The sequence below is a fragment of the Triturus cristatus genome, chromosome 5_2 (assembly GCF_964204655.1).
Source record: "Triturus cristatus chromosome 5_2, aTriCri1.1, whole genome shotgun sequence".
Taxonomy (NCBI): Eukaryota; Metazoa; Chordata; class Amphibia; order Caudata; family Salamandridae; genus Triturus; species Triturus cristatus.
This window is the reverse complement of record NC_140588.1, coordinates 388936436-388948701: the sequence shown is the minus strand read 5'-3', so window position 1 is coordinate 388948701 and position 12266 is coordinate 388936436.

Sequence of the window (12266 nt, the reverse complement as noted above, 5' to 3'; positions counted from 1 at the left end):
TTATAATTTTTCGTATGTGTTATAAGCCATGCACAACTGGTGCCCTTCGGACACCAGTTGCACACGGGGAGGAGAGAGTGTGGATAATTTTTTTTTTTATTAGTTTTTTTTTTTATATTTTAGTTTATCTCATAACTTATATCTAAACACTTAAATGCGATTTTTTTTTAATTTGTTTAATAAAGTTTTTTTCCGGGTGCGCGCTGGGTGCGCCTACTCGGCGATATTTTTTAACAAAATATAAATCTTTTTTTTTGCCCTACAAGGTCCTACTTTGACCCCCTTACAATGCCTACTGGGTCTATTTCTACCCACTCTGCCCCCTTTTCAAGTTCTCCCCCTTTGTTTATCACCCCCTCTTTATGCGATAGACAAAATGGCGGCCGCCGCTTCCTGATTTCCACCGATTCGAATGTTTACTAAGATCTAACAACCAATCAGAATTGCGCTCGCGCACGGCGAGGTGCGCGCACCCAGCGCGCACGGAGCGCGCTTAGATATATATATATTGATTTAAAGGCTATTTTCTCATAATCTACTGAACAGATTTACACCAAACCTACAAAAGGCACTTCCTTGACCTGGGGACTACCTCTCTGCCAAATTTCTAGTAATTCTGTTCAGCCGTTCGGGCTGTAGCCCTGTCTAAAGGTCCTATGGAAAAATGCATGGGAAAAATGCGTTTTGGGACCCCCCTTTTTTCTCAGCCCCCGCTTGACGAATCCCCCCGAGACTTTCAGGGAAGGAGCGGAGCGTAGCGCCCCACCTATTTTGAGAAATTCGCGAGGATTCGTCGACCGGCGCCAAATTTATTCCAAATAGAATGTTGCGGATTTCCTATGGACCGCCAGTAGGTAATATATGAATTTATATATATTATATATTGTATTGTGATTGTATTGTAGTTGTATTCATAAAGCGCTTAGCTATGACCTCCAAAAAATGAACAAATCCTCTACTCTCCTATCCCTCCACTATGCTTTTCAATCAAAATAATAAACTAACATGTTCACTTCTCAATTTTCATATTCCACTATACTAATTCACCACTAATCCTTTATGGGTCCAAGAGAAGCGTGCTACTCGCAAAAAAGTGCTTCAACATCTCATCAGAGGTAAGCAAGCATTATATAAATGCAAACCTTTTTCCCTCTTCTAACCCTACGCTACCTTTCTCTATCCAACTGAATAACACACACACCATTCAAACTACTTTCATATTTCACTATACTAATTTTCATCACTAATCATTTATGGGTTCCGGAGTAGTGTGCTACTCGCCAATAAAGCGCTTCAACACCCCATCAGGGTTACAAGCGCTATATAAATGCAAACCTTTTCCCTTTTCTATCCCTCCCCAACCCTTCTCAATCCAAATAACTGACCAACATATCCACCACTCAAATTACCGTCATATTTCACTATACCAATTCAACACTAATCCTTATGGGTTCCAGCGTAGCGTGCTGCTCACCAAAAACAGCGCTTCAAACCCCATCAGGGGTAGCAAGCGCTATATAAACACAAACCTTTTTTCCTCTTTTATCCTTCCGAATCCAAATAACTGACTAACCTATCCACCACTTTAATTACTTTCATATTTCACTATACTAATTCAACACTAATTCTTTATGAGTCCCGGAGTAGCGTGCTACTTGGCAAAAAAGCACTATATAAATGCAATTACAATACAATATATAAAAAATATATATATATATTTTTTTATATATATATAATATACATACACACACACACACTAAGGGTCTCATTTGGATGTTGGTCCCACCGACATCCATGGTTTAAACGCCTTATTACAAAGAAGGCAGTCGGAGTTTAAACCGGCCCGTCAATCCAACTGGCTTCTGACGGGCTCAAGGAATCGGTCAGCCAGGTGAAAACCAATCATAATCCCTAACGGACAGCCTGAAATTCGGCCTCACAGCAGAATTAGAATATGCACAGACAAGCATAGACCGTTTTAAGAATCTGGAAATTGAAATTGCAAAAAAAATCATCTGTTACAGTGGATACATCACATACAAAATGGATCTTCTTAGTGGCCACAACCTTGAGACATTAATGACAATCTCCGGACTCCTAGAGTGAGAGTAGTAAACTAGGGAATATAGAGAATGTGAACACGTATTTGGAAGAATCAGGCAACACACAAATTGGTGGAAGAAGTATGTTGAAAAGGAAATCAAGAATGATACCGCAAACCCCCCATGATGCCATTGATGTCTTTAACAAAGCAATTATTTCAGATCTGAAGAGTCTGGCTAAGAAATGAAACTATAGAGAACGTCAATACAATCTTTACAGAAAACAATAGCAAACGATACTGACACTTAAAAAGGATGATCCTCTAGTATTCAAACCTTCGAATAAGGGAGGGAACATAGTGGTCTTTGATAAGGAGCAATATCACAAGAAGACAACTTGATGACACAGAATGTCATTAAAATAATGGAATATGTTGATTATATTCACACCTTTCATCAATGGTTACAAAAATTGTAAAATGAGGGCGTGCTAACACAAGAGGAATATTTGTTTCTCTTTTGTGAACATCCGGTTCTCCCTACTTTTTATCATCTCCCAAAAGTCCATAGAGATATGCTAAATCCTCCAGGAAGACCAATTGTAGCCTCCACCAAAAGTCTCTTGGAGAACACCTCCACCTATATTGACTCTATTTTATCACCTCTTGTCAGAGATTTAGCTTCGTATGTGTGTGATACACGGACTTTCTAAGACTGATCGAGGGCATAACATGGGAGGAGGACATGATGCTAATCACTCTTGACATTACAAGCCTATATCCTTGCATTAATAATACACAGGGCATCAATGCAGTAAAATGGTTTCTAGACAAAAGGTCATTTAAATACCAGAAACACAACCAAATGCTTTTGGACATGGTCAAATTGTGTTTAGAGAATAATGTTTTCACATTCTCAGGACAATTGTACAGACAGCAGGGCAGACCGCGATGGGCACGTGCTTCGCCCCCAGCTACGCAAACTTGTTTGTGGGCTGGTGGGAGAAGCACGTGGCCTGGGCTGGTAGACATGAGAAATGGATTGACAAAATAGCCTTGTGGGCTAGATTTATAGACGACTTGTTTATCGTATGGCGAGGCAGTCGTTCTTCGGCTGAAGAATATATTGCATCACTGAATACTAATGATCTGAATCTGATTTTGACAGCCAATATCAGTGACCCCAAGGTATGCTATCTAGACCTCGAAGTATACATAGAGAACCACAAATTGTTGACTAGACTATATAGGAAACCCACGTCAGCTAACTCTATCCTGCATGCGGGGAGTTACCATCCGAAAAGTCTAGTCAACAATATCCCCTATGGGGAACTGCTGCAGATGAAACGTAATTGTACCACGCAGTTTGATTATCAATGAGCAAAGAACGAAGCTCTAAAACGTTTCAAAGTGAGGGGCTATACTAGCAATAGCCTATATCAACCAGAAGCGAGGGCGGAACAAGTGACAAGGTCACAACTGTTAGCATCTAAAAATACTAGTGGCAAAGACAAACAGGAACGTACAGAACCAGTTAGGATGATTACCCAGTACAATGGAGGTCACCACAATTAGTCCAAATCTTCAAAAAGAATTGGCACGTCTTACAATCTGACCCGCTTTTAAGAAAAACATTCCCCTCTAGACCACAAATAACCTATAGGAGATGTAAGTCCTTGAGTGATTATCTGGTACATAGTCATTTCCGCTCCATACCACCTCAAATAGATGCAATCACGTGGTTCTATTCACTAAATGCAAGGTGTGTAAATATAGTAAGAAAGTCACACACTACAGGATCAGAGAAGATGACCCAAGAACTTCATGGAAGATCAACTTATTATTAAACTGCAATTCCGAAATTACAGTCTATTGTTTAATATGCCCTTGTCAGAAGCGTTACATTGAAGCATTATTCATCCCACTAAAACAACGCATATTAGAGCACATGCGTGCAATTAACAAAAGAGACAGGAGTTACCCGGTAGCCCGCCACTTTGAAACTGCACACCAGAGTAAAAGGGACCTGCTAAGTTTCTTCTGGTTGGACCAAGTCCCGAAAGACGAAAGAGGGGGCGATATGACCACACTACTACATATCCTTGAATCCAAATATACAATAAAACTTCAAACCAAGGCCCCCTAGGTCTTAACAATTATGAAGAACTGTGGGTACACCTCAAGTAAAATAATTGGCTGTATTTGACCATGTAGACATACAGGGACCTGGGATTCTATGTATTACCTCAGAACCATTGGGTATTTCTACCCTTAATTCTATTAACTATACTAGGCATACATAATAATATGGATCAGAAATGATTCAGTATAGCCTATTTAATTAATTTTTAATTATGTTTTTGGGAAATAGATTTAGGAATTGGTGAAATAAATGATGAGCATGCCGCATCAACTGTTCTATGAACCAAATAAGATTGCCCATTCAGGGCGTAATTATGGATTGGATGCTTTTAATTTGCAATTCCGCATATGATACATCAAAACTGTGAATATTTTTAATGAATTTATATCAATAATTGGATTCACTGAATTGGTAGCATTTAACTGCCCATTCAAGGAGTAATTGTGAGAAATTGTTGTAAGCCATGTGGCACAAGGGAGATATGTGATTGAAACATATCTGTAAGGTATCAATACCATAATAATTATCCCTTTTGTGCGATTTTACATGAGTATGCATAATGGAATATGCGGAATTTATTGTTATATTACTGTTTCCACTTTTATTAAACACAATATTGTTTTGAGCACGTTCTAAGATGGGTGCCGCAATTCTGGCAATTGAGTGAGACCAGAGTACTGTCTTTGTTGTCTATGATTATCACGTGACACACTGGGTTTGATTGAAATGACTCCGTGACAACATTGTAACCGACATCGATAAAGGCTTAACGCTAAAACGCGTCTGTTGGTGCAGGATGCTTACACATTAAAGAGTATTTTACTTTTAAACAGACTCAGTGAGTTCACCCATTCTTTGGCTACTTCCGTATATTTTGCCAATGTGGATGTATACATACATATGATATATAATATATAATATACATATAAGTACAGTCGTCAGTAGGTAGTTATAGTTAGGTCCAAGTTTCCATAGGAAGAGCATTTATTGTTTTGCTTATAACTTTGGCGTCATTTGATGAATCTGCATGAAATTTTCCAAAATGAATTCTTTGTTCATATCAGCTCCTATGTGGGAAGTTTGGGGGTGATTCGTCAAGGGGGGGCCGAGAAAAAAGGGGGGTCCCAAAACGTGTTTTCTCCATTTTAATTTCCATAGGAAACTTTAGACAAGGCTACAGGTGGAACGGGTGAACGGAATTGCCCCACATTTGGCAGGGAGAAGGGTCTTGGGCTAGAAAACACACATTTGTTTATTTGGTGTAAGTCCATTCAGTAGTTTTGGAGAAAAATCGAAATTTACAGATATCGATATTTGGGAATTCTGCCATCTGATTGGCTGAGGCGTTACGAGCATGGGCTTGCTGCTTATTGGCTGTGAACGGTGCGAGCGGTTGCAACTAGGAAGTGTTTGCTGCCATTTTGTGATTCGGTTGAAATGAGTAAGGGGGAAAAATGGCAAAAAAAGTAGGAAAGGGGAGGGTAGGAGCACTGTAACGTCGGTGGGGTGTTTAGGGTGTGCTATACAAGAAGTGTGAAGCGAAGTATTTAGTCCTACCGGTGTGAAAGTTCTGTTTTGCCGAGAGTGAGAGGGTGCTGAGGTGAGGTGCCGGTACACTCGGGGAGGAAAGTGTGTGCCTAAACCATGAGCTGAGTGCTGTAAACTGATGTGCTGAAGTATTTATCCCTACCGGTGTGAAAGTGCTGTTTTACGCAGAGTGAGCTGGTGCTGAGGTGAGGTGCCGGTACACTCGGGGATGAAAGCGTGCGCCTAAACCGTGAGCTGAGTGGTGTAAACTGATGGGGTCTGGGCGCTGTAGCGTACTGGCCACTGTAGGATAGCTGTGCAGGTGGTGTTGGTATGTGTTTAGAGTATAGCGGGAGTGGGAAGCAAACTACTCACTGGTACTGGTCTGAAGACTCGGGTATGAAACCGTGAGCGTAAGCTGTGAGCGGATTGCTGTAAAGTGATGTGTGTGGGCGCTGTAGGATACTGGCTGCTTTAGCATATCTGTGTAAGTAGTGTTAGTATGCATTTATACGATACAGGGCGTGGGAAGCAAACTACTCACCTCTACTTTCTGAAGACTTGAATGCAGTGTTTTAAGAAGCAGGAATAAAGAAATAATTGTGAAGAATATAATGCAGAATGTTGCAATGCCACAGAAGAGCAATTGTGAAATGAGGTGTGTCTAAGAAAGTGGGTGTGTGTGTAATAGGAGGGAGGAATAAAGAAATAATCGTGAAGGATATAATGCAGAATGTTGCAATGCCACAGAGGAGCAATGGTAAAATCAGGTGTGTCTAAGAAAGTGGCTGTGTGTAATAAAGCGATGGAGTCTGAAAGTTATATAAAGAGTGTCTTTATTTAAGTGCCATAAATGGATCCACTGGTGCAAGAGGTAAGGCATTCAGTTGAGGCAAATTCCAACCGCTTCTGCTGTATTCAAAAGTAAGCTCCTGCATCAGTGAATTCCACATTACATGTTACAGTTCCATGTGACATAAACAATACCTATTACACTTGAATGACTCGAAATTCTATAATGAAAATAAAGGTAGGATACGATTAGCACATGTATCCTTTAAGAAAAGAAACAAAAAAAAATTGCAAAGTGTAATCACCAAACTTCTTCAGTACCCTGGTACTCCTTTGTTGTAACACAAAATTATCAACAGTAGAACAGTCAGCAATCTCTTGTACGGTAGATTCAATCTGGTGCGTGTCAGAATTGGTAATAGTTCTAGTCACATCGGAACTTTGAGGAGGAACACAAAATTGTGCTGCTGAGAAGCACACTAGGTACCCTTCTCGTCAAATCATACATTTTCTTGTGCAAAGAGCTAAGGCACCGAGCTGAGGCAAACTCCAACCGATTCTGTTATATTCAAATCTGAAGCTGCTGCATTAGTGAATTCCACATTACATGTAACAGTTCCATGTGACATAAACAATAGCTATTAGACATGAATGACTCAATTCTATAATTAAAATAAAGGTAGGATACGATCAGCACACTGTGCCAACCAGTTCCTAAACAATGCTGTGTTTTTTTATGTTGATCGCCAGCTCGTGAGTAGAGGCTGAGGATGAGTACATTTGTGTAAAAGGGCTTCATGGATAACAAGCAGGCAGAGAGACGTGTGCACAAAGAATAGAGATGGTTTCAAAATGGATGTCGGGTTTAGGCTAATTTAGGAAGTAAATAGCGTATTTGGATAGGCCATACATCACCCATCCCTGGTTAGACTGGAGACGTAAGGGGCAATAATGAAAACAGAGTTCAAATGCCTGAGCATACTTAGAAAGTTATTATATGAAAATAGTTCAATTGAAGTGTATTAAAAAAATTGAAAGGAAAAAGTCAAAAAAGCTGGTAAAAATCAATCCAAGTCTTGTAGATTGCAGTCCAGAAGTTCTTCAGCGGCTTGAGATGCGTAATGTTCCAAGAGGTCATTGTTGTCATTGTTGCCATCGTGTGAGAAAAGGGAAGCAATCTAATTCATATCTTCGAAGGGACAATAATGTTCCTCGAATGTTGGAGCGGCAATTTGAATTGGCAGGCAATCTGCGATGTTTTCAAAGGTCGTACGTTGCAGTAGATCTTCCGCGGCTGCGCAGAAATCCCATTCCGCCACAATACCTTTTTGCGTTGCATCCGCCATTGCTGTACTGCCTGAACAATCGAGTTCATGGTTTTTAAGATACTCCTTTACCTGCTGGATATTGGGAGCGATTGTTGGGATGTTGGCAAGGCATACATCCATTCTCCAGTCGAATGGGCTAGTTTTGCATTAGAAAGATGGTGGAACGCACATTGGATATGTGTAAATAAATGTCATGTTGTAGCTGGCTCCGATAATAGATAGAGGCAGGCAACCGAAAAGTAGTTCCATTTTTACATGGTATTGATGTAGCTTCGCGTAGAGGCGTATTCTGTTGGAGATGCTTGTTACCACAGGGAGCGCAGTCATTTTGTACAAGCAACAATAGTAGTAGGATGGCCGCAAAGAGAGCGAGAATTTTGGGCACTGTTCCTGTTATTCCAGAGATGATCGAATGAATTAAGTGTGGCATTATACCAAAAACAGTTTGAATGGCTGTGAGAAGGCCGGAGGAGACTGTATTAAATAAGTGTGCCAGACCTTGAGTGTGAGATGTGGTGAAAATTGGGTAACAATTCACAAAGTGTAATGGGAGGTTCTAATTTAAAAGGGACTGTATTTTACTGGAAGTGCGTGCTATCTGCAGGCGATACATTTCTTTTGCAGAAGTGAGGGACACTTCTGTTCTGAAGAAAAGCACTTTAGTTTGGTTAGTTTAATTAAATCTGTTTGCAAAGTAGGGATCCAAGGCCAAGTTGAAGTTTGGGAGTTAGTTTGTGTGGGTGGGAATAGACATCTCTACAGGAAGTTAATTGGTTTGAAACAGTAAGGACATACGTTATGCCACCACACATTCCGTAGGAGTGCATGTTATTGAGAAACAGATAACTGCTGTTAGAAAGCTGTGTGAATGTTGGTGTGATTGTGGGAGTTGGCGTGCTTTCAAGAAAGCAGGCAAGATTGTGGGCTGTAAGCCTAGAAGTGTCATGCAGTTGGAAATTCTTGCATAGTAATGAATGACTGCCTTTGTGGTCACAGTTTGCACCTGTGAGAAAAACTTCTGTATGCTCTTTAAGACAGCGATATGTAAATGGGAGAAACCACTGCTCGTGAATAAACGCTGTACCTTATATAATCGCATACAACATGACAAACAACATGTACACCTATCAGACACAATGACACTACGTACTGTGGGAACCGTGGCTAGCCATGTACACAAAGCAAACATGGCATAGCACCTCTGTTACACAATGCAGAATATGGGGAGAGATGGGAGGAAAGTATGTGCGAAGGTGGCAAGTGATTCTCGATTATAAAAGTATACAATGGAAAGTGTTGAGGGGATGTTGCGGACAGACTTGAGTATGCAGAGCACACACATGTACATGTGAACACACACTGGTGGTCTACTGAGTGAAGTAGATAGTGGACGGAACCATAATAGTACAGTCAGTAGGGAAGATTTTTTTAAAATAGCGCATACGTGCCCTTTCCCCCCCAAAATCTTTAGCGTAGTGGGCTGGCTCGGCGTACGCAAGCCTAGTGTAGGGGTATGAATAAAAGGCACGTTTCTCTGGGTGTGGTTCTCTTCCGGAATGGCGAACGTGTCTGCCAGGTCTGCGCAGCTTACACCACCACGAGGTTGACCTTGTGAGTGAAGGTGGCTGCGTGAATGATGCTCTCAGCCTGCTGGTACTCAGAAACCGCTGTAACAGCTGCAATGCACGTATGCCCCACAGTTCACCTTTCGCTACCGCATTATGTGCCTGCTGAAGCTCCTGGGGCGAGGTCTGCGAGGTCGGAGGGTTCCTGAGATCAACGCTGGCTACGGCGACATGGGCACACAGCGTTCAGTTTGAGGCCCAGCAGCGTGGAGTGCTCTGTATACTACTAACACAGTAGTCGAACAGGTACCAACAGTGGAACGGTGTCTTGATCCCACAATGGACGATGTTAGAACTGCATCTGAGAGTGGAGATGAAGGTACTTCCTTGGAGCAGGTGCAACCAACTCTAGGTCACAATTGTTGAACGGTGTATTGATTCCAGAATGGACGATGTCCGATATTACTTGCTGGTGATTTTTCACAGAACTCCTTCTGTTCACGTGCGTCAGACTCTGTGCTTCCGTAGGTAATTGCTGCACATGATTATTGGGCTTGGCTGACTGCAGTGGCTGGTGTACACCGCGCTATAGCAGGTCCGAACAGTGAAACGGGGTCTTAATCCCACAATGGACGATGTAAGAACTGCATCTGAGAGTGGTGATAAAGGTACTCCCTTCCACCAGGTGCAACCAACTCTAGGTCCCAACAGTGGAACGGTGTCTTGATCGCACAATGGACGATGTTAGAACTGCATCTGAGAGTGGAGATGAAGGTACTCCCTTCGAACAGGTGCAATCAACTCTAGGTCCTAACAGTGGAACGGTGTCTTGATCCCACAATGGACGATGTTAGAACTGCATCTGAAAGTGGAGATGAAGGTACTCCCTTCGACCAGATGCAACCAACTCTAGGTCCCAACAGTGCAACGGTGTCTTGATCCCACAATGGACGATGTTAGAACTGCATTTGAGAGTGGAGATAAAGGTACTCCCTTTGATCAGGTGCTACCAACTCTAGGTCCCAACAGTGGAACGGTGTATTGATCCCACAATGGACTATGTTAGAACTGCATCTCAGAGTGGAGATGAAGGTACTCCCTTCCACCAGGTGCAACCAACTCTAGGTACCAACAGTGGAACGGTGTCTTGATCCCACAATGGACGATGTTAGAACTGCATCTAAGAGTGGAGATGAAGGTACTCCCTTCGAACAGGTGCAATCAACTCTAGGTCCTAACAGTGGAACGGTGTCTTGATCCCACAATGGACGATGTTAGAACTGCATCTGAGAGTGGAGATGAAGGTACTCCCTTCGACCAGATGCAACCAACTCTAGGTCCCAACAGTGGAACGGTGTCTTGATCCCACAATGGACGATGTTAGTACTGCATCTGAGAGTGGAGATAAAGGTACTCCCTTTGATCAGATGCTACCAACTCTAGGTCCCAACAGTGGAACGGTGCCTTGATCCCACAATGGACGGTGTTCGATATTAACTGCTGCCTGCTTTTCACAGAACTGTTTCCGTTGAGGTGCATCAGTGTCTGTGCTTCCGTAGTTAACTGCTGCACATGATTATTGGGCTTGGTTGACTGTAGTCGGAGGACTACACCGTGGTACAGAAGGTCCGAACAGTGAAACGGGGTCTTTATTATATGACTGAGGATGTCAGAAGTTAAAGTCTGTGATGATTTCTGTGTATCCCCTCCGACCAGGTGCAACCAACTCCGTGCATCCGAATCCAACGGCACGTGGCTGTGAGGTGTTAATGACTACTGCCTCTGGCCTACACTGCGGTCAGCAGGGCTCACAATTCAGATTGAGTGGTGATTGTTTGATTACAGAATTCAGTAGGCAACTAACTACAACGTCTTAAAATATACAGTATATTCTTTTAGTATATTTGCTTGAAGAATTTTTTTTAGATGAGTTATATGTTTAGTACAATGGTGAAATTAATCTTGCAAGTTCAAAGGAACACTGAATAGTCTACACTGTGGACAGTAGAAATCGAAATTCGAATTGTTTTGATTTATTTATTGCAGTTTTCTGTAATTTATGTTGTTGTATTTTGGGAAGAGGAAGTGAGAAAAAGTATTAATGGATGCCTGTGTGACTAATGCCTTCAATTTACACTGCAGACAGCAGTGTTCACAATTCAGATCGAGTCGGTATTGGAGATGACGCAGTCCTGTAGGAAAAGACATTGCTGCAGTGTGCTCTGTCCGCACCATGCATACACGTCATCGCAGGCTCCGCACATGCTTTTTCTTGCTTCGCGTACGACAAACTGTGTAGCTCAAGTCCACCTTACGTAGCTGTGGGTCTTTGCTGACCGCTCTCTCTGGCCTACACTGCAGACATCAGTGTTCACAATTCAGATCGAGTCTGTATTGTAGATGACTCAGTCCTGTAGGAAAAGACATTGCTGCAGTGCGCTCTGTCCGCACCATGCATATGCGTCATCGCAGGCTCCGCACATGCTTTTTCTTGCTTCGCGTACGAAAAACTGTGTAGCTCAAGTCCACCTTACGTAGCTGTGGGTCCTTGCTGACCGCTCTCTCTGGCCTACACTGCAGACAGCAGTGTTCACAATTGAGATCGAGTTGCTATTGCAGATGATGCAGTGTTGATGGCAATAGACATTGCTGCTAGTACGGCCCATTCGCAGCACGCTTCATCGCTGGCTGTGCACATGCTGAATACTTTTGATGTGGCTATCTGAGTGCACTAGAACTGCTGGACCCTTAATGATACAAATATTTTGTGTATTATTTCAGATCTATTGCCTGTGTCTGAATATAGCACAAGTTGTGGTTCTTTTACGATAGAATTTTTTCTGTATCGTTTTACATCTACTGTCCCTACC